Source organism: Atta cephalotes (genome assembly GCF_000143395.1).
Source record: "Atta cephalotes unplaced genomic scaffold scaffold00010, whole genome shotgun sequence".
Taxonomy (NCBI): Eukaryota; Metazoa; Arthropoda; class Insecta; order Hymenoptera; family Formicidae; genus Atta; species Atta cephalotes.
In genome coordinates, this window is record NW_012130074.1 from 5,891,171 (window position 1) to 5,894,133 (window position 2,963).

The following is a 2,963-nucleotide window of genomic DNA, read 5'->3' on the forward strand; positions in this document are numbered from 1 at the left end:
TATATATATATATATATATATATATATATATATATATATACATACACATACAGGGTGCGTCACCAAACTCCGGACAAATCGAACAATTTCTTTAAACAAAATATTTTTTAATGAAAAATTAAATATTACAAAAAACCCTTTTATATGGCACTTAGGGGATCCTTATAGAGCACAATTATTCGATATATCCCTCATTAGTTTGAATGACGGCTTCTATTCTCGGTTCGAAGTATTCGTACACACGCTGTAATATAGCGCTGTCCATGTCGACGAATGTTGCCTTAATAGCGGTCCTTAATGATGTCACAGGATGCCGAGACTTGTTTCTAACTCTTTCAACTACGCTCCATACGTAGTAATCCAAGGGATTTAAATCTGGACTGTTGGGAGGATTCCAGAATTCCTTGGACCAAAATATATTGACGTTATCTGAGAGCCAATTTTGTGAATCAAATGACTCATATGCACCTGCTGAAAAACATCTTCTGGACAGTTTACAGTTACAGTTTCCATCCATGGCTTCATTACATCAGAACTCAGAACGCGTAAAACGATTGCCCTAAGTCCGAAATTAGCGCTTGAGCTTTCAATAGCTATGGGGATTTTCGCGTTCTTTCGAGTGACTCTTCCTTTCTGGCATACTGGAACCTTCGTTAGACTGTTCTAAAACCGTATATTTTGCCACAATGTTATAAACAGTTGATTTCGGGTATCCAAAGAACCGAATTATTTCCGTTGCTGAACACTCAGCGCGAAGGCCTTCGATGATCGTGGCTCTTCGATTATACTCAGCACTTGGTTTCAACATCGTGGCCATTTTGAAAATATGACTGTTTATTAGAAGCATCAGGCTTTCTCGGACGCCAACAACAACCTCTGGCGGAGGCACAATATAACGAAAAATTTAAATTGAAATTTATTCGGATTTTGGTGACGCACCCTGTATACTTCTACTCAGTTATTGTATTTTATATTAAAATAATGTTAATGGAGTTAAATTATTTAAAACAGTTTAAATGGTTTAACTCCATTATTTTAGTATAAAATATTGATATATTGAGTAAGAATAGTGACTCAAATTAGATTACATTTAACGCTACTTGTAAAAGTAGAAATTTCAGCGTAATTTTATCATTCGGAACAGATATTAAAGTGATAAAAGATAGAATTTGTTTTTAGAAATTTAGGAAATTATTTTTTTTGTTACAATATTTATGAAAACGATATTTTTTAACTCGTATAAAATACTCGCATATGAAGGTAAGTGATCGTGTGAAGGTCTATTTGACATACATTTTAACTTATTTATATTTTATGTGTGAACAAAATTTTTATTTTTATTTGTAAATAATTATAGACTGAGATACGTTTTAAACATAAAATAATTTTTAAGCATTAGAAGTAGAAATTAAAAAAAAAAATCTGCATTTAAAAATATTTTTTTAGTGCTATTTTCATTTATTCATATGTTTGGGTCAATTCGATCCCGCATGCGAGCACTTAGGTATAGGTTAAATGGTGGATTTGATATCGCGTTTTATTTGAATTTTTTGTCAAACGTATATTCTGTCTAACATTTTCCAAATATAAAATTCGATACAATAAATGTTTCGTCATATCGAATGATTTAAATAATAAAAAAGAAGCATATCTTTATTAATATGTATATTTCGTGCATCCTTTTAATATGTATTTGTTTGGATTTTAATTATTTGATATATATTACACGTATATATATTAGGATGAAATATTTTGGTGATTAGTACGCGCGTGATTAGGGGAGATTGGGATTTGTTGGTACAGCTTTTACAATTTCGGCATTAGATTTTTTAAACAATTTATTATTATGAAATAAAATGTATTAATGTGATATTAATGCGATAGACAAGCTTTCTCTATATTTTCATGCCAGACATGGTTCTATACAGTTTGTTTGTAGTAAGTAACGAACATGTTGCAATCAACTTATTGCTTCGATAGATGGGGTAAATTAACACATATCATGATGTAATTTGATAAATTCTATATTCGTATAATAATAGTACTTTTCTTTTAACTAATAATACGTTACTTCAATTTTGCAAGAAAAATATTAATACGAAATTATGAAACGCTCAAATATTTACTTGAAATCTTTTGAATCAGACTTTTTCTTTCTTTATTGTAATATTTGTTTGATTGAAATGAATCTTAGAGAAAAATATTTATATTACAAAAAACATACTTTGCGGTAATTACCATTGTTTCTTTTGTCATAAATATATAAATGGCACACATGGACATATGTGTCAATGACAAAAAGCTCCATAAATACATAAATGGGACATATGTGTCAATGACAAAAATTATTCCTTATAATTAATTTTTTTGCAAACGAGCTTTATGAAGTGCTGTGAAAATAAGGAAAAACGAGAAGAAAGAGGGTAAGGCCTAGAAGATAACCAGCAAGACAACCACAGGATAGTTTATTTATTTATTATTTTTGTTTTCACGGAATGGACAGTTTATAATTATTTTTATATGTACGCAACATTTATTTTTTTGAAGTATTATGAATTATATTGTATAATTAAATAATATGAATTTTACTTTACATATTTTGAATATATTTATTTTTGCAGTTCATCATGGCTCGTATTGGAACTTTGCCGTTGTGCATCGTATTGGTGAGTCAAAAATTGCTTTTTTTTTAAATTTAAAAGGTAATGCATCTGCGAAAAATATAGATAAATGTAGGGGAAGTACGGGCAAATGGATGCACTCGGTAAAGTGAATATATTATTTTCAATTATATTATTTTCAATCTCCTGAGATTGCACTATGAGTCTCTAGCAATTGAAGGAATGACTGACGATCAGGAATCAGCAACGATATGAAAGTACGAAATGATATATGATTGCATTTGTTTGTGCTTAATAAAGATATATAGAAAATTGAGTGATTTTTCTGTACATAGCTTAATT

The 2,963-nt window shown here is 29.7% G+C and overlaps 1 pseudogene; it reads left to right on the forward strand.

The window, feature by feature from the left end:
• LOC105627793 overlaps nucleotides 1–2,693 on the forward strand; it is a 109,692-nt pseudogene extending 106,999 nt beyond the window's left edge.
• Nucleotides 2,694–2,963: the final 270 nt, after the last annotated feature.